Below are 27,323 nucleotides of genomic sequence, written 5' to 3' on the forward strand. Positions count from 1 at the left end.
TTAATTCTTTGGGTAGAGTTGTTGAGTTTTGAACCCAATACCTTTTGGATCTCTTGCTCTGATACCATTAGAAGGAACTGGTTGCAAATGCTGCGGGAATATATTTCCAACAGATACAGGTGGACGTGGAAGACCATCAAAAGCTGCTTGATCATAGATTATCAAGAGCAACAGAAACAAAACTACCATTAAATTTCATGCCACCAGAACAAGCATTCTTACCAGCCTACGTGCCTTCATATGCTACCCAGTTTGAGTCAATCACATTAGGTTGCTTCTCAGAAACAATTGGCTTAAAAACAATTAGTTCATCATCATCTTTGCCTTCTATATTGCTGATGCTCTGGCTATGAAACTCCTAAATTTGCTACTTTCACTGCTTGATTTTCTAGCACCATATCATCTGTGCTAGGCATTCCTGAATATGTAGATATGACATTGTTCGATACTTGATGCTCAACACCAATACCAAATTTCTTTCCTTTCGAATGAAAAACTATTGCTTTCTGATCAAGCCTGACTAAATTTCCTAAAGCCTTACCTGCATCAAAAATCCTTTTAAAATGGGCCCTTTTTTTCCTTTTGATTATCACTTCCAAATGAGTACTTCCTCAAAAATTCTAAAATGGATTATGTTGGAAGAAGTGGCAAGAATCCTTGCAACTCAAAATCCGCCTTCAATGCCAATCGGTTCTCAATCTCTCCTTCTGCATACCTACACATATTATTAAAACACATATCATATTCTTCACCATCTAAAAATGTTGGCCCAGTTGACAATAGCTTATTCAAGAAGGATATAAAAGATTTCCAAAATTTTAATCTAACAGCAATCTATTTCTCATCCACATCATTTTCAACTGCAATATTTGGACAATATGCCAACCATTCAACAAAACTAGAATGCCAAGTAAGAGGAAACTTGAAGAAGGAACACGTAACTGCACACATCTCCCTAATATGTGCCCCATCAACTCAAAAGCCGTAGTGGATGCATTCTGAAGTAAAACAGTTCGTTGTAAAATTTCAACATATGTTTGACCTTTAGACTCCTTATTCATATTCAGTACTATGAATATAAGAATTGAGATAAGCCTAACAAGTATAAGACCGTTCAATGCCATTTGCACCAAAATTCAGCTCGTCTTTTACTCTAAAACTCAATAGTTCACACATGCCACTGCTAACTGAAGATAGAACTTTTGGAAATGTTTTGAGGCTTGTGCGGGTGAAAAGAATACCATTTACATGAACAAATCGAACACAAAACATTTTATGTGTCTTATGAATAGTATATGCTTTTCCTTGACAAGGCTAGAATCAATATCCTTATTAATAGGCTTTAATTCTCCCTTACCCTTTCCTTTGCCAGTTAGCCAAGTAGATGACTCCTTGATCATAGAAACATTTGTATCCCCAAGTAGTTGAGAGAAACTCTTATGATTCTTTTCAAAGGCGACAATTAAATTGTCCCTTGCAGTTGAGAAGGGACTCTCCACTGCCAAACTACGAAAATATCGATAAATAGCTACCAACTCATCCCCCAAATAGGAAGCTAATATAGTAAGTTGATGATGAGGATTTCCACTTGATGGCCATAGAGATGCAGCCTGCAAGTAGTAACTTGAAGCTGCAGTATACTTTTGAGTTTTGGAGTCACCCTCCCATATAATCCTTTATAACTTGCAAGGTCACCCAAGTATATCAAACAATGATGGCAACATATCAAACCATTCTTCCCTTTAGTGGATTTTTTTCCCATCTTTCTCCATGACAATTTGATTCTCTACATCCTCAGAGAAATTACCCAGTAGAATCCTATACTTGGCTCTAATTTTCACAATTAAATCATGGTAAAACCCTGTTGGTTCTAAGAGGAAGCTTTCTTTTTTATTGATGAAGACTAAAAATTCAGGTCTAGGGTTTTGAAGGGTCGTGTGATATTACCAACCATGATCTCATCAGTACCATAATAATAGGAGTGAGAAGATAGGTTATTTAAATCATCGGTGACATGATGTGAAGCTCCAGAATTGAGCAACCAAGATGATTGAGAAGAAAATGGAAAGAGAGATGTAGAAGCTAGCGGTGCCGAATAAAAAGCATGAGGCCTTGGACCAAATTTTGGAGTGGGAAGCAAAACTTGTTGATGCATTGGAGTCCATTGTTGCTTTAGTTGAGGGCAAAACTTTGCAAAATGAATGAGTTGGTCATATAACTGACATTTTCTACGGTTATTTCTAGAAGAAACCAAAGATTGGTTACCACAAGAAGAATTGTAAGATGATTGAACAAACTTGGTACCTAGTTTCTTGGAAAAATTACGACCAAAACCAGAAGCGCTAATGTTTTTGGTTGCAACATGAGCAACAACAAGTGAATCATCATGGCGCTGAGAATTTGTCTTGTGACGGTATGCCTCATATTCCAATAGCCTCTCATGTAGATCTTCAAAGGAAATTTCAATATCCTTTGAATGAATAGCTGCAGAAATTTCTTTTTGGATCTAAATTTAGACCATTGATAACATAAATGGCTATTTCCTCATCTTTAAGTGGTGCATTAAGCAGAGCAAGCTCATTTTCTGCCCCTTTAATATCAAACATGTAGTTTGTGATATTTCGAGATCCTTGAGGTTTAACAAGCCTCTCTCAGAGTCAGATAATGTGTGCCCTTGATGGCTTAGCATAGGCGATAGAGAGTTTCTTCCAAAGTTCACGGGAAGTCTTGGCCGAAGGGACCATGGGAGCAAGCTCACGAGACAAAGATGCTAATAAATAGCCATACAGAAGTTGATCTTGATGGGTCCAATACATATATGCCAAATGAGAGGAGTAGGGTGGACACACTAAAGAACCATCAACATAACCGGTGAGTGCATATCCATAAAGAAAAGCATCCTACTGAGCTTTCCATGTGAAAAAATTGTCAGAGGTAAGGCAAATAGGTGCTTGACTAGCAACATTGATAAAAACTAAATAGGCAAAATCAAAATTCTGGGTATCAGTTACAGATGTAGAGGATGAATCAGCCATGATAGCAAAGGAGAGGATAAACTATGGGCAGAAGATAGAATCATAAAATAATAAATAAATAAATAAATAAATAAATAAAACTCTTTAGAGCAAGAGCTCTGATACCATGAAAGTAAAATAGAGATGAATAGTGTGGAGAATGCAGTAATAGTAGAAAGCTCATTTACATTCATGAGAATGAGTCTTGAAGTACACATTACAGTACAAGAGAGTTTGTTAAAGATAAGCAACTAGTAACTAAATCTATGTACACGTGTGATATTTAAAATATCAACAAACAAATAGATAGAGTTACGAAACAGAGGTTGGTTTATCTCTATTAATTGTATCCTACTGGATAATGTCCCCCAGTTATAAAATGGGGATACACAACCCACCAATATTGGTGAAATGAGTTCATCACTCGAAATAAGCCAGGCAACGACAGCTAATAGAAAGTTCCACTTGACTACAAGCCTGTTCGTATGGTTTATAATAAAAATCAATCGAACATAAACCACTGAAAACTTTTTATTATACATATAATATATATAGCACCTGGTACAGTTAACATAGTCCCTCACTTTACAGTGGCTGACATAACCCAACCAACGTTAGTAAGATATAATGAAAAAAAAATTTGCTCGTATGCATAGATTTATTAACTTAGGTCATATTAATGTCACCTTTACAAAGGGAATTTCATTCGTTATAACAAAATTATATATATATATATATATATATATAAAACGGATACAGATCTTCTATCTCCAAAACTCTGTCCCCAATTCTGTCCCACTAATAAAAAATTGACACCTCATTTAAAATACTACCATATATTTTCTTCTGTTTTCACATCATTCACCATTAAGTTATACTGACGGAAGCTTTCTTGTGGCTGCAAAACTCCAATTGGGCCCACTTTATTAAAATTTAAAAATAAAGTCCTCTACCATTCTTTTTCTTTTCGTTTCTGTTCTTTTTTTTTATTATTATTATTGTGCCATTCTTGCCATTCTTCTCCCCTTCAACCATAACTTGTGTATTTTTTAATTATTATTATACCAATCGAATCCCACTCATTAAAGTTTCAAAAAAGCCCTAAATCATTCTTCTTCTTTTTTTATTTTTTATTATTTTTTTAATTTTTTGTGCAATCCCTTGCCAGTCTTCACTCTAACTATTATACTTTTTTTAATTATTATTATTTTTTTCTACCGTGTAGCAGCAGCAGCCATTAAGGCTTCTTTCTCTATTTTTCTTTCTACCAGGCATTGCAGCAATTTCTTTCTGTTATGTTATATATAAAAAAACATCAATTTACAATTTTAGCAAAACACATCTATCATCGAATATAAAAGAATACTTTAGTCATCAAAAAATATATATATATATATATAAAAGAATATTATTTTTAACTCTAAAGAAATGTAATAAATGTTTCTAAAGTGCTTTAAATAGTAAAAACAAATGATATAAAACTTATTCACAATAGTAAAAACAAATAATATAAAACTTATTTTCAATGTTTCTATATCCCTATGTCAAACTTCTATATATTCTTGTTATTATCAATGACATAATTGTCATTGAATCCAAAACATTGGTGTTCTTGGGAGATTGCATGTGTTGAAATGTGGTGATCTTGCCACAATGTGCAAGGTAGTTCGGTTACACTTGCACTCTTTGTTTTGCAACATCAAAGACCAAACATTATTTATGTTTATGCATTTTATTTTATCTTGTAATGTTTAAGAACAATATCTTTTTTGTAATGCCCTAAGCTCATTAACTATAGCTTAGGGCCTTTTTTGTCTAGTTGCTGGAATTGTATTTCTAGCAATATAAGTCCACCTCCTTGGATGCCGTTTGAACAAGGTTTGGGATTTGGATCTAAATTTCGGATATAATAAACTAGAAACACAGAGAAAGCAGCAGCAAAAAGAATGGCCCAATTTGGAGCTGAGAAGGCTGAGTTAAGCCCTAAACAATCTGACCCTTGTGCAGTTTTGTTGCCCAGAAATCTGGACAAAACTGCCTCGGGTTTGATTATTTTTGGATGGGAAAATGGGCTTTGTTTTATCTGGTTTTTGGCTAGAACAAAGTTTAATATTCAAAAAGGCTTCCCTCCAATTTTCAAGTCAAATGGAGCTCGTTTTCGAATTCAAATGCCTTAGACAAGATGAACTGCCCATTAAAGAAGGTTTCTTGCATGCCCAGCACATTGATTAGAGTTAGTTGAGGTAGTTTGACTTGGTTGGTTACTTTTAATGCTTTTGTATTTATTGCTCAATATGGCAGCATGTCTTATTGCCTTTTTTGATGTATTTAAAAGTATGAAAATTGTAATGAAAACATGAGGAAGTAATATTCAAAAAAACAAATTTTGAAAAACAACAATTTTGGCTCTCTCTCTCTCAACTACTACATTTGTTTTCTTCTTCTCTCCAAAAGCTAACAGCCTTCTCAAGAACCCCAAAGCTCCATTAAAACCAGAAAAAAAAAACCTTAACAAACCAAAAAAAAAAAAAACAAAATCAATAACCAAGAACCAACAACAACCATTCTTGACTAACACCTTGAATGATTATGCTCTAGGGTACAACAACATAAACCTACACCAAATTTCATCATGATATCAGAGCATAGTGTAATTTCTTAGGACCTTGTGAGCTTTCAACCTAGACCATTTTATTTGTGAGAGGATCCCCCACCTAAAGCCTTCCAACCGAAACCAAAACCTCCTAAAAGACTAGTTGAAACTCATCGAAACACCACCACCCGAGAGCTTGTTCTTGTGTTCATTTTTCAAAACTTTTCAAAGATCATTTTTTCAAATGGCCTCACAATCCTTTTCAACCCCAACACCACCTAAGTTTGAAGGCCAAAACTATTCCATTTGGAGTATAAAAATGAAAGCCTACCTTCAAGCCTTTGGTTTATGGGAAGTCATAGAAGAAGGTTATGTAGTGGAAGAGTTGAGAGCTAATGCAACCCAAGCACAAAGAAATGCACATGAGGCCGAAGTTGCCAAGGGGGTCAAGGCCCTCACTGCCTTGCACTGCTACGTGAGTGATTCCGTTTTTACAAGGATAATGTCATACACAAGTGCTAGAGAGGTTTGGATAAAACTTCAAGAGGAGTTCCATGGAAATACTACAACTCGGCAAATGCAAGTTTTAAACCTAAGAAGAGAGTTTGAGACCTTAAAGATGAAGGAAAATGAGCTTGTCAAGGATTTCACGGAAAGGATGCTCAAAGTGGTAAATCAAATTCGGATCCTTGGTGAGCAATTGACCGATCAAAGGGTAGTAGAGAAAGTATTGGTGAGCTTACCCAAAAGGTTTGAAGCTAAAATTTCCTCCCATGAAGAATCTAAAAATCTTAGTGAAATAACCTTGAGTGAGCTCATCAATGCTTTTCAAGCAACCGAACAAAGGAGAGCCATTAGAAAGGAGGAGACCATAGAGAGTGCATTCTATGGTGGCCACGGCAACAAAAAGAAAAATAAAGGAAGGAAGAGCAACAACACCAACCAAACCGGTTTTACAACCACCAACAACAACAACAAAGCCATCAAAACCGAGGAGGGCATTCACCTTGCCCTCATTGCAAGAAGCTCGGACATCCACCATCCAAGTGTTTTTGGAGGCCGGATGCATCTTGTGAAAGATGTGGAGGAAAAGGCCACATTGCCAAAGTATGCAAGCAAAGGAGACAACAAGCCAATGTGGTTAATGAAGAAGCCGAGAACCTATTTGTGGCCACATGCCTTAAAGCCACAAGTAGTGGTCTCGGTTGGCTTGTGGATAGTGGTTGCTCACACCACATGATTTTCCAAAAGGATGGTTTTATAGAGCTTGACCGAAACTACAAAACCAAAGTGAAGATTGGTGATGATACGAACCTAGGACGACCTGCTCCTAAACCGGTATTATATTAGCCCAGATCTTAATTAAGTTCAAGTTCTAATGGAATGGATCTCAACCCCTAACCAACCTGCCATTAGAAACCTTGGTATAATGTAGACGCCACAATAGGGGATGGAAAACCTATTGATAAGTCAAGCTAAAACAACCAATTCTCTAATGGTGTTTTAGGTGTTCTCAAAGAACAAGGAGATAATTAATCTCTCAAGTATTTTCTTAATCAAATCAAAGTTGTATTCTTATTGAAAAATAAGCCTTTAAATAGGCTTTGAAAGAAACAAAATAAACCCTAAAAAAACCCTAGGTAAAACCCGGTCACACACATAAAGAAACCTAGTTGGCCGCAACTATACTTCCTTTCCTAATCTAAGTTTGATTAATTAATTCCTAAATCAAACTCCTTTATATTAAATTAGGAATTAATTAATTTACAATAAAATAAAAACCTTCCTAAAGTTATTTGTCCAGACAACAAATAAATAAAAACCCAAAAAGAAATAAAGTCAATCGCAAATTAGGTAACGAGTTGGCTTTGACATCTAGGCTGAATTATGTCTTCAACCGAGCTAACTTATGTCTGCCTGATGTCCGAGCCAACTTATGGCCTATCCGAGCTAACTGATGTCTATCCGAGCTAACTTGTGTCTGGCCGAGCTAACTGATGTCTATCTGAGCTAAGTTATGTCTGCCTGATGTCCGAGTTAACTTATGGCCTATCCGAGCTAACTGATGTCTATCCGATCTAACTTGTGTCTGGCCGAGCTAACTGATGTCTGTCTGAGCTAAGTTATGTTTGGCCGAGCTAACTGATGTCTGTCCGAGCTAAGTTGTGTCTGGCCAAGCTAAGTTACCTCCGATGTCCCAAGTCCGAGATCAAATGTTCGAGGCAAGGCTCCGATGTCCGAGACAAGGGTGTCCGATATAAAATGTCCGATGTATGGGTATCCGATGTATCAGCCTCCACCACTTGGATACTTAAAACAGGTCTTTTATCCTCAGGTATGGACAAGCCCTTTTAAGAATGAATTACTTTCTGGATAAAGACAGCAAGATTGTCCTTAAACCTCTTAGCTTGAGCCCTAGTGATTGGTCCAGTCTTCATTTGTATCGGATCAGTACCCCAGCGCGTTGTTGGTGGTGTAAGCTCGGGCGGGTTCGCATCATTCCCCTCCTTTTGAAAAGGATTTGTCCTCAAATCAAAGTCATCACCTGCAAGAAAAGGAGATAGATCAGCAACATTAAAGGTGGCACTAACACTATACTCACCCGGTAAATCAAGTTTGTAGGCATTGTGGTTTATCCTCTCCAAAACTTGAAAATGTCAATTGATGTGATTCCGCCCGAGCCCACTCCACCGATAACCCGCTGGGGTGCTGACTCGACATGGATGAAGACTAGGCCAATCACAAGAGCTGAAATTAAAAGATTTAAGGGAAACCTGGGAGTATTTATACAGAGGGTAATCAATCTCAATAGAGCTTGTCCATACTTGAAGATACAAAGCCTATTCGAAGCATCCAAATGGTGGAAGCCGATACAGACCCGGGTGACGGTTTTGGTACATTGTTGGAGTCCGGGAAGCATGAAATGGTTCCAATGCTTTATGGGTTCAATACATATGCCTAAGAGGTCATGGAATCAAGTTAAAGTAGCCTCAAATGCAATAAAAAAGGGCTTGTACGGACAGCATCAACAATTTGGCCGAATTTGCTGTATTGCTTGCTGGCTTTACTGTATTTTACTGTATTAGCCTTTTCTTATTTTTCCAAGCATGGGCAACGTGTGGGACTTCATATTCAGCTTATTTGGCATCCTAAAAAGAATCTAGAAGCTGATTTGAAGCTCAAAGAGGTCAAAGATTGATCAAAGTCAACTTGATAAAAAAGGCTAGCATTTTTAGTTTCCTAATTTGTTTTTACTTTTTGTTTTAGGAAACTACCATTACTTTTTGGCTTTTATTTATTTATTTTCTGGAAAAATAACTTTAGGAAGGTTTTTATTATATTCTTTCCATTGTAAATTAATTAATTCCTAATTTAATATAAAGGAATTAATTAATCAAACTTAGATTAGGAAAGGAAGTATAGTTTCAGCCAACTAGGTTTCTTTATGTGTGGTGGTTGGTTTTTCTTTATTTTTAGGGTTTTATTTCGTGGCTTTGTAGCCAATTTAAAGGCTTATTTTTCAATAAGAAAACAACTTTGATTTGATTAAGAAAATAGTTGTGAGATTAATTATCTCTTTGTTCTTTGAGAACACCTAAAACACCATTAGAGAATTGGTTGTTTTAGCTTGACTTATCAATAGGTTTTCCATCCCCTATTGTGGCGTCTACATTATACCAAGGTTTCTAACCACAGGTTGGTTAGGGGTTGAGGTCCATTCCATTAGAACTTGAACTTAATTGAGATCCGGGCTAATATAATAAGGGTTTAGGAGCAGGTAGTCCTAGGTTCGTATCATTTGGTATCAGAGCTAAATTTTGTTCAGGTTTGATCTATCTTTATTTGCTTTATTTGTTTTTGTGTTATTATGAAATTTTAGCATTAGGTTAAGGTTGCATCCATCCTATACACGTTCAGCATCTTAAAAAAAAAAAAAAAAATTCATTCCTAGTTGAATTAGGATTTCCTAGTTTTACCGTATTTTTTTGTTTCCTAGTTTGTTGGTTGTTTTGCATCATTGTTCTTTTAATTTGGTTTTTGTTGATTTTTCTTTGCTGTTTTACTCTTAAATATTTGCATTCATATATTTAAAAAAAAAAAAAGAGTTTGCGGCAACATTTAAAAAAAAAAAAAAAAAAACTGCACATTTGTGTTTATTTGGAGCTCACGGGTTTGGTGTTTGTTTTGGAGTTGGAATTGCAATTTTGGTAATTATACTTAATACTGCAGTTGTTAATGTTCTGTGAGTGAAAAAAAAAAAGAAGAAGAGGTAAAGCCGAATAAAAAAAAATAAAAAAAAAAGAGAAAAATATTTCGGTTTGTTGGAGTTTGATTTGTTTGCTGGAAATTTGTTGGAGCTGCTGGTTTTTTATTATTTATTCAATATTTGAGTTGCTGGAGAATTATTTTTGCTGCTGGATATTTGGATTTTGGGTGCTTAAATTATTTGGATTAAAATTAGATAAAGGAATTGATACAAAACTTGAATTACAAGAACAACAACCAACACTATTCTATATTTTTGTTCAATTTGATTCTTGTTCGTATTTGAATTTCTTTTTCTAGAATTTTATTCTTGAACTCATAATATATTAGCATCTAGTCCAGTTCTTCAAAATTCCAAATTTTTCTCATTAATTTGCTTTATTTTGTCTAGAAAAACCGAAAATAGGTATCTTCATTCCGTTCGGTATTTGTTTATTTTTACTTACTGTTTTGTTGATAAGTTTAATTAAAACATACTAGTGATCTAATTGCTGTTTTGTGGGTGTTTTAATTAGAACTTTGAGATAATTCATTGAGTGGAAAAAGGCAAGAGTGTGTGAGCTTAAAAGAGGGTAAAAGCCGAAACTAGTGTGCAAACACGAGTGTCGAGACCTTGTTTGAGTGAAACACATGAGGGAGTGAATATTGTGAGGGTTTATTTTATTTTTTGCAGTATTTTACTAACATGGCAGATTCTAGAATAAGAAGAGGAGATCCACCCTTGAGGATCAATGAGGAAGAGTCCGTAGCATTCCATGGCAATGCCCGAGCTACCGGGAGTGGAGACCAAGTGGATATGAGAGCTGTTTTGGAGTCAATACAGAGGGTTAGTGCTCAAGTTGAGTATGTGATTCAAAGAATGGGAAGACTAGAAGCCTCACAAGGAATTCTGAACACAAGAAATAGGCAAGAATTCCATGGAGGATGAGGCCAAGGACGAGGAGGTCACGAGAGACCGAGAGAGGAATTTGATGAGGAGCCATTCGGTGGAGACTTTGAGGAAGGTATGGATGAAACTTTTGCTGTCCAAGATAGAGCTGGATGTGGAAGATATAGGAGGGAAGAAACAGATGACAATCTTAGCAATATCAAGATCAACATCCCACCATTCATGGGAAAAAGTGACCCCGAAGCATATTTGGAGTGGGAAGAAAAGATGGAGATGATATTTGACCGCCATAATTATTCAGAGGCTAAGAAGGTGAAATTGGCAGCAATGGAGTTTGGCCATTATGCACTCCAATGATGGACCAATGAGTAAAATACCCGATGGAGAGTTGGTGATGACTTGATTACTACATGGCGACAAATGAAAGGAGCCATGCGGAAGCGATTCGTACCATTACACTATCATAGGTTGCTGCATCAAAGACTTCAATCTTTATCTCAAGGACATGGATCCGTGGAGGATTATTACAAGGAGATGGAGATGCTTATGATGAGATTGAACTTGAATGAAGATAGGGAAGCAACTATGGCAAGGTTTCTTGGTGGTTTGAATCGTGAAATAGCCAATCAACTAGAATTGCAACAATATGTGGAATTGGAGGAGCTGTTGCATGTGGCTATTAAATTAGAGCATCAATTCAAGAGGAGGGGTGTAAGATCATGGTTTGGAGGTGTTTCCAACAGTGGAAGGTCCAATTCAAGTGGCTGGAGGAACAATCCCATCTGTGAGAGCAAGCTAAAGCTGAAAGTCAAAGAAGAAAGCTCAAATTGGCCAAGGAAGGAGACTAGAACCGAATCTGTCCAAGCACCAAAGAATGAGGTAAAATTAGATCCTAAACCTTCTAGAACTCATGATGTTGTGTGTTTTAAGTGCTAGGGAGGAGGACACATTGGTAGCCAATGCCCGAATAGAAGAATCATGGTGTTAAAGGGCAATGACAAGCTAGAATCGAAAAGTGAAGAAAGTGAGGATGAAGCCAAGCAAGAGGAGGAGGATTTAGAGGATGAACCCGAAACCTTGCAAGCATCCAATGCTGAATTAAACTTGCTTTCTAGGAGAGTACTTGCTGCATACAAAGATGAGGATGAAATTCAAAGAGAGAACATCTTCCACACCCGATGTGAAATTCAAAGTAAGATTTGTAGTATGATTATTGATAGTGGAAGTTGTACAAACGTAATTAGTAACATTGTAGTTGATAAATTAGGCTTAATAACTATTAAACATCCAGAACCTTATAGATTACAATGGCTTAATGATGGTGGTGAAATAAAAGTGAATAAACAAGCCAAAGTAAAATTTAATATAGGTAGATATGAGGATGTAGTTTTATGTGATATTGTACCCATGATTGCTGGACATATACTATTAGGTAGGCCATGGCAATTTGATAAAGATGCTACTCATTTTGGTCGAGAAAATAGCATTGTTTTCAGGTTTAAAGGGAAGAAGGTCAAGCTCGAACCATTATCTCCTACACAGGTTTACAAAGACCAATTACAAATGCAACAAAGGAGAGAAGCCGAAAAGCTTAAGGAAAAACCAAGTATGGCACCAACGGCTTCACCATCCTTTCAAGAAGATAAGAATGAGGTTGTTGATCAAGGTAAGGTTTCTAAGACTCATATTGAGTGGAAAGATCAAGGAAAAATCAAAAGATAGGGGAAAGAGAGTGGCAAACCCGAGAGCTTGGAGAAGGAAGGGAAATCCGAAGGTTTGCGCCAATCCAAGGGGGAAAAAGAAAAAGAAAGAAAAGAAAGATCAAGTAGCAAGTTTTATTTGAGTTTAGGGGATATTAATAAGGTTATTGAGTGTAAGAAACCTTTGCTGGTCATGATTTATAAAGAAAATTATTTTAATGATCAAACTAACTTTGAAGAACTTGAATTGCCAAGTTCAATGATTTCTCTTTTGAAGGAATTTGGAGATGTCTTCCCAAATGAAATTCCAAGTGGACTACCATCCAATCAAGAGGGAAAAGGTAAGCTTGCTATCCAAGGTAAGTCTTCTAATACTCAGGTTGTGTGGAAAGATTTTAATAAAACCAAGAGTGAAAAATTTGGTGCAAAAGCCGAGAGTGAGGAAGGTGAGATGGCATTGAGTGAGAAAGGAAAAAGGAAGACAAGAAAGGAAGAATATAAATTTTTATCTTAGCTTTGGTGATGTTAATAAAGTAATTATGAATAAGAAATCATTGCTGACCATGAATTTTAAAGATACTTATTTAAAGATGTCTTTATTGCATAGAACTTTATCTGCATTGTTGAGAGCTTTACTTAGTGGCAATTTGAAAATTTGGGAAATATTGTTTGCTAACTTTAAAAAGTGTAATTTTTACCATAATGAGCATGTATTTCTAGATTTTCTTGTAATAGTGTTTGACCCAGGAGAATTGGTTTGGTTGCACTTACGAAAGGAAAGGTTTCCTAAACAAAGAAAGTCAAAGCTCATGCCGCCTATGGATGGACTTTTTCAAGTTTTGGAGCCGAATAACAAGAATGCCTACAAGCTTGATTTACCGGGTGAGTATAACATGAGTGCTGCATTTAATGTTGCTAATTTAACTCCTTTTGCTGCAGGTAATGATCTTGATTTGAGGACAAATCCTTTTCAAGAGGAGGGGAATGATGTGATTCCGCCCGAGCCCACTCCACCGATAACCCGTTGGGGTGCTGACTCGACATGGATGAAGACTAGGCCAATCACAAGAGCTAAAATTAAGAGATTTAAGGGCAACCTGGGAGTATTTATACAGAGGGTAGTCAATCTCAACAGAGCTTGTCCATACTTGAAGATACAAAGCCTATTCGAAGCATCCAAGTGGTGGAAGCCGATACGGACCCGGGTGACGGTTTTGGTACATTTTTGGAGTCCGGGAAGCATGAAATGGTTCCAATGCTTTATGGGTTCAATACATATGCCTAATAGGTCATGGAATCAAGTTAAAGCAGCCTCAAATGCAATAAAAAAGGGCTTGTACGGACAGCATCAACAATTTGGCCGAATTTGCTGTATTGCTTGCTGGCTTTACTGTATTTTACTGTATTAGCCTTTTCTTATTTTTCCAAGCATGGGCAACGTGTGGGACTTCATATTTAGCTTATTTGGCATCCTAAAAAGAATCTAGAAGCTGATTTGAAGCTCAAAGAGGTCAAAGATTGATCAAAGTCAACTTGATAAAAAAGGCTAGCATTTTTAGTTTCCTAATTTGTTTTTACTTTTTGTTTTAGGAAACTACCATTACTTTTTGGCTTTTATTTATTTATTTTCCGGAAAAATAACTTTAGGAAGGTTTTTATTATATTCTTTCCATTGTAAATTAATTAATTCCTAATTTAATATAAAGGAATTAATTAATCAAACTTAGATTAGGAAAGGAAGTATAGTTTCAGCCAACTAGGTTTCTTTATGTGTGGTGGTTGGTTTTTCTTTATTTTTAGGGTTTTATTTCGTGGCTTTGTAGCCAATTTAAAGGCTTATTTTTCAATAAGAAAACAACTTTGATTTGATTAAGAAAATAGTTGTGAGATTAATTATCTCTTTGTTCTTTGAGAACACCTAAAACACCATTAGAGAATTGGTTGTTTTAGCTTGACTTATCAATAGGTTTTCCATCCCCTATTGTGGCGTCTACATTATACCAAGGTTTCTAACCACAGGTTGGTTAGGGGTTAAGGTCCATTCCATTAGAACTTGAACTTAATTGAGATCCAGGCTAATATAATACGGGTTTAGGAGCAGGTCGTCCTAGGTTCGTATCATCAATCGCCCCTCGGCATAAGTTTGGATTTCCTTTGTTTAGGAAACCTTTCTTTCCTTAAATGCAGCCACACCCAATCTCCAGATTCAAACACCATTGATTTTCGGCCTTGATTAGCCACCTTTGCATATTGCTCGGTCCTCCTCTCAATATTTGCTAGTGTCTTCTCATGAATCTGCTTTACAAATTCATCTTTTTGTTTTCCATATAGATAAGCACACTCACTTATAGGTAAAGGTGTTAAATCTAATTGAGTCAAAGGATTAAAACCATAAACAATTTCAAATGGAGTAAATTTAGTTGCTGAATGTAAAGATCTATTATATGCAAATTCAACATGTGGCAAACATTCTTCCCAAGTTCTTAAATTTCTACTAATTCAAGCTCTCAACAATGCAGACAAGGTTCTATTTACTACTTCGGTTTGTCCATTAGTTTGTGGATGACAAGTAGTTGAGAATAAAAGCTTAGTACCTAATTTAGCCCACAAAGTTTTCCAAAAATAGCTTAACAACTTAGCATCCCTATCCGAAACAATAGTTTTTGGCATTCCATGCAATCTCACAATTTCCTTGAAAAATAAATTAGCAATATTGGATGCATCATCAATTTTGTTACATGCAATAAAATGTGCTATCTTAGAAAACCTATCTACTACAACAAAAATTGAATCCTTACCTGTCTTTGACCTAGACAATCCAAGAATAAAATCCATAGACAAATCTACCAAAGGATAGGTAGGAATTGGCAAAGGCTTATACAATCAATGCGGTTTCAATGTTGATTTTGTTTTTCGGCACTTTAAACATCTTTCACAAATTCTCTCAACATCTCTCCTCATGTTAGGCCAATAAAAATGTTCTTGCAGCAAGGATAAAGTTTTTAAAACACCAAAATGACCCATTAAACCACCCCCATGTCCTTCCCGAACCAATAATTCCCTAATACTACAATTAGGCACACAAAGTTTGTTCTCCTTAAACAAATATCCCTCAAATATGAAAAATTTATTAAATCCATGTTTCAAACAGGTTTTAAAAATTTCTACAAAGTCACTATCATGCTCATAAAGTTCTTTCAATTGTTCAAATCCAAGCAATCTAGCATCTAAGGTAGAAAAGAGTACATACCTTCGGGATAATGCATCGACAACCACATTTTCTTTACCTTTTTTGTAGTAGATCACATAGGGAAAGGTTTCAATAAATTCAATCCACTTGGCATGCCTTCGGTTGAGCTTTCCTTGACCCTTGATATGCTTCAAAGACTCATGATCCGTATGAATCACAAACTCCTTTGGCATGAGATAATGCTGCCACGTCTCCAAAGCCCTCACCAAAGCATACATCTCCTTGTCATAAGTCGGGTAGTTTAGGGCAGCTCCATTTAATTTTTCAGTAAAGTAGGCTATAGGTCTTCCTTCTTGCATTAAGACAGCTCCAATACCTACACCTGAAGCATCACAATCAATTTCAAAAGTCTTAGAAAAATTTGGCAAAACTAACAAAGGTGCATTACACAATTTTTCTTTCAACAAATTAAAAGATTTTTCTTGTATTTCCCCCCATTTGAAGCCGATATTCTTCTTGACAACTTCATTCAATGGTGCTGCTATGGTACTAAAATCCTTGACAAATCTTCTATAAAAGCTTGCCAAGCCATGAAAGCTCCTCAATTAGGTGATAGAAGTAGGAACCGGCCACTCTTGAATTGCTTTCACCTTAGCTTGGTCAACTTTGATTCCTGCAGCACTTACTACAAAACCTAGAAACACAAGCTCTTCTTTGCAAAATTCACATTTTTTAATGTTAACAAACAATCTTTCCTTTCTAAGAACTTGCAAAACTTACCTAAGTTGATCCACATGGCCATCCAAGTTTCGGCTATATATTAGAATGTCATCAAAATAAACAACCACAAATTTACCAATAAATGGATGCATTACATGATTCATAAGCCTCATAAAAGTACTAGGTGCATTGGATAATCCAAAAGGCATAACCAACCATTCATACAACCCATATTTAGTTTTGAATGCGGTTTTCCATTCATCACCTTCTTTCAACCTAATTTGATGATAGCCACTCCTAAGATCAATTTTTGTAAACATGCAAGCACCATGCAACTCATCAAGCATATAATCTAATCTAGGAATGGGATGCCTATATTTGATAGTAATGTTATTTATAGCCCTACAATCAACACACATTCTCCAAGAACCATCCTTTTTAGGTACCAACAAAACAGGAACAGCACATGGACTTAAACTCTCACAAATGTATCCTTTATCAAGCAAATCACTTACCTGTTTTTGCAACTCCTTTGTTTCCTTGGGATTGCTCCTATAAACTGGTCTATTTGGTATGGCAGCTCCTGAAACAAAGTCAATTTGATGTTCTATCCCTCGAATAGGTGGTAGTCCACTTGGAATTTCATTTGGGAAGACATCTCCAAATTCCTTCAAAAGAGAAATCATTGAACTTGGCAATTCAAGTTCTTCAAAGTTAGTTTGATCATTAAAGTAATTTTCTTTATAAATCATGACCAGGAAAGGTTTCTTACACTGAATAACCTTATTAATATCCCCTAAACTCAAATAAAAATTGCTACTTAACCTTTCTTTTCTTTCTTTTTCTCTTTTTCCCTTGGATTGGCACAAACCTTCGGATTTTCCTTCCTTCTCCAAGCTCTCGTGTTTGCCGTTTTCTTTTCCCTCTCTTTCGACTTTTCCTTGATCTTTCCACTCAATATGAGCCTTAGAAACCTTACCTTGATCAGCAACCTCATGCTTACCTTCTTGAAAGGTTGGTGAAGCCGTTGGTGCCATACTTGTTTTTTCCTTGAGCTTTTCGATTTCTCTCCTTTATTGCATTTGTAATTGGTCTTTGTAAACCTCTTTAGGAGATAATGGTTCCAGCTTGACCTTCTTCCCTTTAAACCTGAAAAAAATACTATTTTCTTGACCAAAATGAGTAGCATCTTTATCAAATTGTCATGGTCTACCTAGTAGTATATGTCCAGCAATCATGGGAACAATATCACATAAGACTACATCCTCATATCTACCTATGCTAAATTTTACTTTAGCTTGTTTATTTACCCTCATCTCACCACTATCATTTAACCATTGCAACCTATAGGGTTCTGGATGTTTAATTGTTTTCAAGCCTAATTTATCAACTACAAGGTTACTTATCACATTGGTACAACTCCCACTATCTATAATCAAGCTATAAATTTTACCTTGTATTTCGCAGCGAGTGTGGAAGATGTTTTGTCTTTGTATCTGCTCTTCATCTTTGTAGATAGCAAGTACTCTCCTTGAAACCAAGCTCAACTCGGCATTAGATGTATCAATAGGTTCGGCTTCATCATCATTGCAATCCTCCTCTTGCTCGGTTTCAACTTCACTTTCTTCACTTGTAGATTTCAGCTCACCGTCACCCTTTAATACCATGATTCTTCTATTTGGGCATTGGCTGGCTATGTGTCCTCTTCCTTGGCACTTAAAACAAATTATTTCTCTGGACTTTTGAGGTTTAGGATCAGATTTTATCTGACCTTTAATGGCTTGGGCAGATTCGGTTTTAAGTTCCCTTCTTGGCCGGTTAGTAGCTTCTTCACCAAGCTTCAGCTTCAGCTTACTTTCATAAGTGGAATTGTTTTTCCAGCCACTTGAACTTGCCCTTCCACTACTAGAAATTCCTCCAAACCGTGTGCTGACACCCCTCCTCTTGAATTGGTTCTCAAGCTTAATTGCTACATGCAACATCTCCTCTAATTCCAAGTATTGTTGTAATTCAAGTTGGTTGGCAATGTCACGGTTCAAACCACCAAGAAATCTTGCCATTGTTGCCTCCCTATCCTCATTCATATTCAGCCTCATCATTAACATCTCCATCTCTTTATAATAATCCTCCACGGACCTGCTTCCTTGAGACAAAGATTGAAGCCTTTGATGCAGCAATCTATGGTAATGGGATGGCACAAACTGCTTTCTCATGGCTCCTTTCATTTGTCGCCATGTTGTAATCAAGGCATCACCAACTCTCCTTCGGGTGCTTTGCTCATTTGTCCACCATTGGAGTGCATAATGGCCAAACTTCATTGCTGCCAACTTCACCTTCTTACCTTCCGAATAGTTGTGGCAGTCAAAAATTATCTCCATTTTTTCTTCCCACTCCAAATAAGCTTCGAGATCACTTTTACCCATAAAAGGTGGGATGTTAACCTTGATATTTCCCAAGTCATCATCTATATCTTCCCTCCTATATCTTCCACGGCCAGCTCTATCTTGGACAGCAAAAGTTTCATCCATACCTTCCTCAAAGTCTCCACCGAATGGCTCCTCATCGAATTCCTCTCTCGGTCTCTCCCGACCTCCTCGTCCTCGGCCTTGTCCTCCATGGAATTCTTGCCTATTTCTTGTATTTGGCATTCCTTGTGAGGCTTCTAGTCTTCCCACTCTTTGATTCACATGCTCAACTTGAGCACTAACCCGTTGTATTGATTCCAAAACAGCTCTCATGTCCACTTGGTCTTCGCTCCCGGTAGCTCGGGCATCACCATGGAATGCTATAGACTCCTCCTCATTGATCCTCAAGGGTGGCTCCCCTCTCCTCATCCTTGATTCTGTCATGTTAGTATAATAATGCAATAGAAATAAAATAGGACCTTACCAATTTCACTCTCTTACGTGTTTCACTCAAATAAGGACTCGACACTCGTGTTTGCACACTTGTTTCGGCCTTTACCCTCTTTTAAGCTTACACACCCTTGCCTTTTTCCACTCAATGGATTATCTCAAAGTTCTAATTAAAACACCCACAAAACAACAATTAGATCACTAGTATGTTTTAATTAAACTTATCAACAAAACAGAAAGCAAAAGGTAGGCAATACCGAAAGAATCCAACAAATCCTAATTTTTCAGCTTTCTAGACAAGAAAACACATAAAATAATGGGAAAACATTGGAATTTTTGAAAACTGCACCAGATGGTAGTAGATTATGAGTTCAAGAATAAAATTCCAGAAAAAGAAATTCAAATACGAACAAGAATCAAAGAGAACAAAAATATAGAAAAGTTGTTGGTTGTTGTTCTTTGTAATTCAAGTTTTGTATAAATTCCTTTAACTAATTTTAATCCAAATAATTTAAGCACCCAAAATCCAAATATCCAGTAGCAAAAATAATTTCCCAGCAACTCAAATTCTGAATATATAATCAAAAAACCAGCAGCTCCAACAAATTTCCAGCAAACAAATCAAACTCCAATAAACCGAAATATTTTCCTTTTTTTTTTTCACTCATAGAACATAAACAACTGCAGTAGCAAGAATAATTACCAAAGTTGCAATTCCAACTCCAGAAATTCACCAAACCCGTGATCTCCAAATAAACACAAATGTGCAGTTTTTTTTTTTTTTTTTTTTATATATGTTGCTGCAAACCCTTCTTTTTTTTTTCTTTTTTTTTTTTGAATATATGAATACAAATAGTTAAGACTAAAACAGAAAAAGAAAATCAACAACATCCAAAATTAACAAGAACAATGATGAAAAACAACCAACAAACTAGGAAACAAAAAAATACGATAAAACTAGGAAATCCTATTTCAACTAGGAATGAATTTTTTTTTTTTTTTTAAGATGCAGAATGTGTATGGGATGGATGCAACCTTAACCTAATGCAAAAATTGCATATTAACACAAAAACAAATAAAGCAAATAAAGATAGATCAAACCTGAACAAAATTTAGCTCTGATACCAAATGATACGAACCTAGGACGACCTGCTCCTAAACCCGTATTATATTAGCCTGGATCTTAATTAAGTTCAAGTTCTAATGGAATGAACCTCAACCCCTAACCAAGCTGTCGTTAGAAACCTTGGTATAATGTAGACGCCATAATAGGGGATGGAAAACCTATTGATAAGTCAAGCTAAAACAACCAATTCTCTAATGGTGTTTTAGGTGTTCTCAAAGAACAAAGAGATAATTAATCTCTCAAGTATTTTCTTAATCAAATCAAAGTTGTATTCTTATTGAAAAATAAGCCTTTAAATAGGCTTTGAAAGAAACAAAATAAACCCTAAAAAAAACCCTAGGTAAAACCCGGCCACACACATAAAGAAACCTAGTTGGCCGCAACTATACTTCCTTTCCTAATCTAAGTTTGATTAATTAATTCCTTTATATTAAATTAGGAATTAATTAATTTACAATAAAATAAAAACCTTCCTAAAGTTATTTGTCTAGACAATAAATAAATAAAAACCCAAAAAGAAATAAAGTCAATCGAAAATTAGGTAACGAGTTGACTTTGACATCTAGGCTGAATTATGTCTTCAACCGAGCTAACTTATGTCTGCCTGATGTCCGAGCTAACTTATGGCCTATCCGAGCTAACTGATGTCTGTCCGAGCTAACTTGTGTCTGGCTGAGCTAACTGATGTCTGTCCGAGCTAAGTTGTGTCTGGCCGAGCTAAGTTACCTCCGATGTCCGAAGTCCGAGATCAAACGTCCGAGGCAAGGCTTCGATGTTCGAGACAAGGGTGTCCGATATAAAATGTCCGATGTATGGGTATCCGATGTATCAGCCTCCACCACTTGGATACTTAAAACAGGTCTTTTATCCTCAGGTATGGACAAGCCCTTTTGAGAATGAATTACTTTCTGGATAAAGACAGCAAGATTGTCCTTAATCCTCTTAGCTTGAGCCCTAGTGATCGGTCCAATCTTCATCTGTATCGGATCAGTACCCTAGCACGTTGTCGGTGGTGTAAGCTCGGGCGGGTTCGCATAAGGTGATTGCCAGTTCATGGAAGTAGAAGGCAAAGGAGATGTGTGCTTGAACACCAAGGAAGGTACCAAAATTATAAAAGATATGTTATACGTTCCTAGTTTGTGTGAAAACTTGCTTAGTGTAGCACAATTGGTAGAAAGAGGCTTTGCTTTAAATTTTGCAAAAGATGGATGTATTATATATGATGCTTGTGGTAATGAGCTGTTTAAGGTACCATTGAAGGACAAAAGCTATAGATTGAACCTAGTTAAGAATGAACAAGCCTTAAAAACCAAAATGGAGCCCATTTTTCAACTTTGGCATAAAAGGCTTAGGCATTCTAGCTATGGTGCCATGAAAAGCACCAATGCCATTGTGAAGGACATGCCAAAGATTGAGGAGATGAAAAGCCTATGTGATGTATGCCAACTAGGGAAATCCACACGGCTTCCACTCCCTAAAGCCGGTTCATGGAGAGCTAAGGAGAAGCTTGAGCTAGTCCATTCGGATGTGTGTGGACCGATGAGTTTGTCATCAATTGGAGGTTGTAAGTACTTCGTAACCTTCATTGATGACTACTCAAGGATGTGTTAGGTATATTTTCTAACAACCAAGTCACAAGTGCTTAAGAAGTTCATGGAATTCAAGAAGATGGTGGAAACCCAAAGCAATGCAAAGATGAAGTGCTTCAGAACCGACAATGGTGGAGAATATACAAGCTTGGCTATGGAGGATTTTTGCAAAGAAAATGGAATGGTGCATCAATTCACAACACCATACACGCCACAACAAAATAGTGTTTGTGAGAGGAAAAATAGGACCTTGATGGAGATGGCAAGGTGCATGATACATGAGAAGAACATGCCAAAGAAGTTTTGGGCCGAAGCCATATACACAGCTAGCTACATCCAAAACCGAGCATACACCAAAGCCAATGAGTCCAAGACACCCTATGAGATATGGTATGGAGAAAAACCATCTTTGGACAACATAAAAATCTTTGGAAGTGTTTGTTTTCTCCATGTTCATCCACACATGAGAGACAAGCTTGACAAAAGGGCAAATGTGGGCATCTTGGTCGGCTTTAGTGAGGTTACCAAGGGGTTTTAGGGTTTTCAACTTGGAAACCAAGAAACTTGTGGTAACAAGGGATGTGAGGATTGATGAAGATGCTATTTGGGATTGGACAAAGGAGGAGCTTCTTGTCCATGAAGATAATGCTCGGTTGGATGATGAAAAAGAAGAAACCAACGACACTGACAATGAAGAAAATGAAGATGATGAGGAGGATGCACTTGAGACCATTGGAGCCGAATTGGAGATTGGAGATGGTGTTAGAGGAGAAAGGCCATTGTCCGAAATATATGAAAGGTGCAATGTTGCCTTAAGTGATCCTATCAATGCTCAAGAAGCTATGCAAAAGAAAGAGTGGATGGAGGCCATGCAAACCGAAATGGATACGATAGAAAAGAATGAAACTTGGTCTTTGGTTTCTAAACCTAAAAACAAGAAACCAATTGGTGTAAAGTGGATCTTTAGGACCAAGTTCAACCCGGATGGAACAATATGCAAGCACAAGGCAAGGCTTATGGCAAAAGGCTATGCACAACAAGCGGGTGTAGATTATGGAAAGACGTTTGCACCGGTTGCAAAAATGGAGACCATAGGGCTCATCCTATCCATCTCGGCCTCAATGTCATGGAAGGTGTACCACTTTGATGTAAAGTCGGCTTTGTTGAATGGTGTGCTTCAAGAGGAGGTTTATGTCAAGCAACCCGAGGGCTTTATTGTTCAAGGACATGAGGACAAAGTCTACCATCTACACAAGGCACTTTACGGGTTAAAGCAAGCACCTAAGGCTTGGTATGGCAAGATTGATTGTTACTTGATCTACCAAGGCTTTAAGAGGAGTTCAAATGAACCAACACTATACATAAGGAATGAAAAAGGCATGATTGTTATCTCACTCTATGTGGATGATTTGTTGGTCACGGGTGAAAATGAAAAGAATGTGAAAGTTTTGAAAAATGAACTTGAAAAGGAGTTTGACATGTCAAGCTTTGGTGAAATGAATTACTTCCTTGGAGTGGAAGTGATGCAATGCTCTAGGGGTATCTTCATATCTCAAGAGAAATACATCAAAGAAAAAGTTCAACCTTGATGAATGCAAGCCAATGTCAACACCAATGAGCCAAGGAGACAAATACAAGAAGGAGGATGACACACCAAAGGTAAACCCAACCCTATATAGAAGCATGATAGGAAGTTTGCTCTATGTATGTTCATCAAGACCAGATATTATGCATGCCACATGTGTTTTGTCTAGATATATGCAAGCACCATCCCAAAATCATTTTGTAGGTGCCAAAAGAATTCATGATACTTAAAAGGAACACAAGACTTTGGAGTTAGGTATGATAGGCAAGATGTGATGAGATTAATGGCCTACTTGGATAGTGATTGGGCTGGATGCTTGGATGATATGAAGAGCACTTTGGGGTATCTTTTCTCACTTGGTAGTGGACCATTCTCATGGAATGCAAAGAAGCAAGCAACAACCGCTCAAAGCACCGCCAAAGCGGAGTACGTTGCTTGCTCTTCATGTGCAAATCAATGCATTTGGCTTAGGAAATTATTGGAGGACCTTGGTTATCCTCAAGAGGGTTCAACCATCATCAAGTGTGACAATACTTCAGCCATATCAATAGCCAAGAACCCCGTTCAACATGGAAGGACAAAACACATACCGGTGAAGTATCACTCTTTGAGGGAGTTTGAAGAAAATGGAGAAGTAAGCTTGGAATATATCAAGACCGAAGATAACCTTGCAGATTTCTTCACCAAGCCACTTCCAAAAGCAAGATTTGAGACCTTGAGGAAGCTTCTCAATATTTCAAGCAAGAACACCAAGGAGGAGTGTTGAAATGTGGTGATCTTGCCACAATGTGCAAGGTAGTTCGGTTACACTTGCACTCTTTGTTTTGCAACACCAAAGACCAAACATTATTTATGTTTATGCATTTTATTTTATCTTGTAATGTTTAAGAACAATATCTTTTTTGTAATGCCCTAAGCTCATTAACTATAGCTTAGGGCCTTTTTTGTCTAGTTGCTGGAATTGTATTTCCAGCAACATAAGTCCACCCTTGGATTCCGTTTGAAGAAGGTTTGGGATTTGGATCTAAATTTTGGATATAATAAACTCGAAACGCAGAGGAAGCAGCAGCAAAAAGAATGGCCCAATTTGGAGCTGGGAAGGCTGAGTTAAGTCCTAAACAATCTGACCCTTGTGCAGTTTTTTTGCCCAGAAATCTGGACAAAACTGCCTCGGGTTTGATTAGTTTTGGATGGGAAAATGGGCTTTGTTTTATCTGGTTTTTTTGCTAGAACACAGTTTAATATTCAAAAAGGCTTCCCTCCAATTTTCAAGTCAAATGGAGCTGGTTTTCAAATTCAAATGCCTCAGACAAGCTGAACTGCCTATTAAAGAAGGTTTCTTGCATGCCCAGCACATTGATTAGATTTAGTTGAGGTATTTTGGCTTGGTTGGTTACTTTTAATGCTTTTGTATTTATTGCTCAATATGGAAGCATGTCTTATTGCCTTTTTTGATGTATTTAAAAGTATGAAAATTGTAATGAAAACGTGAGGAAGTAATATTCAAAAAAACAAATTTTGAAAAACAACAATTTTGGCTCTCTCTCTCTCTCTCTCTCTCTCTCTCTCTCTCTCTCTCTCTCAACTACTACATTTGTTTTCTTCTTCTTTCCAAAAGCTAACAACCTTCTCAAGAACCCCAAAGCTCCATTAAAACCATAAACAAAAACCTTAACAAACCAAAAAAAAAAAAAAAAAAAAATCAAGAACTAAGAACCAACAACAATCATTCTTGACTAACACCTTGAATGATTGTGCTCTAGGGTACAACAACATAAACCTACACCAAATTCCATCAGCATGCACCTACAAAAAGACACACAAATACATGTCATTTCCTATAAAAATAATGCAAACTTTAAAATAAAAAATAAAAATTGATATATATATATATATATATATTTGATAATCTTTTGAAATACCTGTTTTAATAAATTCAACATACTTGTATTCTGAATCAAATTTGTTGAAGCAACTTGACTACGAACCTAGTATATATAATATTTTAATATATATAAAAAACAAGAAAATAAAATAATATTAATAATTTTTACCATAAAAAAAATAAAGCATGAACCACAAAGATGAAATGTAATTAAAAATATAGTATTACTTGATCACCATGGTATCCAGGCACAATGTTGAATGGCAAGTTTAATAGATCTTGACTATTGAAATTAGAAGAAACCTGCAAGTGAAAATATATGCAAATATATTAAATATTAATATAAATAACACAGACAAAATTTTGGTTAATAATAATTATAACTGCATTGAATGGAATATTGAAATAACTAAGTTTGTTGAATTAAACGTGAATTCTTACATCATTATCTGCTATTTCACTAGCATGTGACTGTTGCTGAGATGGTTCTCCAAGTGCAACATTTTTCTTCTTTCGTACCCTTTCAAGAGCATTTCTTGGCCTTGTAGATTTTCCACGTACTCTTTTCTTATTTTTAATTCCTTTAATCTTCTCACTAGCACGTGGTACGGTTGTAGTCTCTACGATTTTAGAAATGGATTTTCCAATATTATTGTCTTTTAAATATGCATCCACATCTTCTAAAATCGTAGCACGAGCAGTTCTTGCAATTTTATATGTTTCTTCTGTTTCTGTTGCCTTCGTTGCCACTTGAGTTTGCAATCTACACAGATCCTTATAACGTCTTGCCAAACTTACTTTAGGGTCTTCATTTATTGTATTTGTAAATACAAATTTAGAATTTCCTAACTTTGCAGATATTGTCCATCATTTCAATATATATCGTATAGGAATTTTCTTTATATCCTTTGAAGAAAGAACTTTAAGAGCATGGGAGCACAAAATTCCTATAAACTCAAACTTTCTACAACTGCAAATCACTGTGTTATCAGAAAAATCATATCTAACAGTATGCTAAAATTGTTTTTTATGATTGGTAAGTTTGTACTCCGTCACTGTCCCAATATGATCAAATATTTGCATAGCACAATCATAAGCCTTACATAACTCATCTTGGAACACCTTGAATACTGTTGGGGTGTAAATACTTGCTGCATCTTTTAGAATTTCAACTGGAAATGATAACGATGGAGTACTTTGAGTGCTTTGAAATCAGCCTTTAGTTCTTCATAACAACGATCTTCAATTAACCTCTGAAAATGCTCAAAGAACCTCAATAAATTATGTTGATAGCTGACATAATTTTTAATCACATTATTCATAGTCTCAATTTTTAATCACATTATTCATAGTCTCACTCCGTTGAGTAGTAGTCATATCTGCACAAAAAGTCTCTCTGCCATAAACCAATGCCCATTTCTTTCTCAAATCAAACATTCATATAAGACAATCATTATCTTTAAGATCATATTTCTCGAGCATTGCATTCCCAGCTAGAAAAAATTCTTGTTCTTCTTCATAATCATATATGCAGCTACTAAAATCTTTGGCAGACTCTCGAATTTTGGCAAAAACTCCACTAAGATGTTTTGCTGCATTTTGATACAAGTGCCATATACACAACCGATGACATGTTTCTGGCTATTGAGAAGTTAATGCTTTTGCCATTGCTGGATCTTGGTCAGTAAGAATAGTTTTTGGTTTTTTACGTAACATTGCTTTTACAAAAGTATCAAACAACCAGATAAATGTTTCATCACTTTCATCGTATAATAATGCAGCTCCAAATATAGTAGTTTGCTTATGGTGATTCACCCCTAGAAACATAGCAAAAGGTCGACCACTTTGATTTTTCCTATAAGTTGTATCAAAGCTAACTACATCACCAAAATGAGAGTATGCAATCATCAT

General features: G+C 36.4%; 1 pseudogene; it reads right to left on the reverse strand.

Annotated features, from left to right (window-relative positions):
• On the reverse strand, positions 1-27,323 carry LOC112492081 (nonsense-mediated mRNA decay factor SMG7-like; annotated as a pseudogene).

The sequence above is a fragment of the Ziziphus jujuba genome, chromosome 5 (genome assembly GCF_031755915.1).
Source record: "Ziziphus jujuba cultivar Dongzao chromosome 5, ASM3175591v1".
In the NCBI taxonomy this organism is placed as follows: Eukaryota; Viridiplantae; Streptophyta; class Magnoliopsida; order Rosales; family Rhamnaceae; genus Ziziphus; species Ziziphus jujuba.